General features: G+C 36.8%; 1 protein-coding gene across 1 annotated transcript in view; it reads right to left on the bottom strand.

Annotated features, from left to right (window-relative positions):
- Positions 1–470, bottom strand: part of RERE (arginine-glutamic acid dipeptide repeats) — a 636,739-nt gene that overhangs the window by 572,069 nt on the left and 64,200 nt on the right. The gene's annotated exons all lie outside the window — the stretch shown is intronic.

Here is a 470-nt window from a genome sequence, read left to right as displayed (position 1 = left end):
GGGGAGGTACCATACAGGCAGGGCAAGAAACAAGAAAACAGGAACTGAAAAATTCTCCTCTGTTAAACAAAACCTAAGCCAGAGGTCCAGAAAAAGCTGAACTGAATGTCAAACAACAGATAGACAATGAAGTCATCCAGCAAGAAAACCCTAGGTAAAAAAACTGAAAGCAATCTCCAGAATAAACTAATTAAGGTAACTGAATGCCTAGAAGCCAGCAAAAAAAAAACAAATCACACTAGGAAAATTGAAGATACGGCCCAGTCAAAGGAACAAACCAACAATTCAAATGACACAGGAGCTGAAACAATTAATTCAGAATATACAAACAGACATGGAAAACCTCATCAAAAACCAGATCAATGAATGGAGGGAGGATATAAAGAAGGCAAGGAATGAACAAAAAGAAAAAACTGAAAGTCTGAAAAAACAAATCACAGAACTTATGGGAATGAAAGTAACAGCAGAAG

This window comes from Tamandua tetradactyla, chromosome 2 (assembly GCF_023851605.1).
Source record: "Tamandua tetradactyla isolate mTamTet1 chromosome 2, mTamTet1.pri, whole genome shotgun sequence".
NCBI lineage: Eukaryota > Metazoa > Chordata > Mammalia > Pilosa > Myrmecophagidae > Tamandua > Tamandua tetradactyla.
The sequence above is the reverse complement of the archived record's forward strand: the minus strand, read 5'-3'. Positions and strand labels throughout refer to the sequence as shown.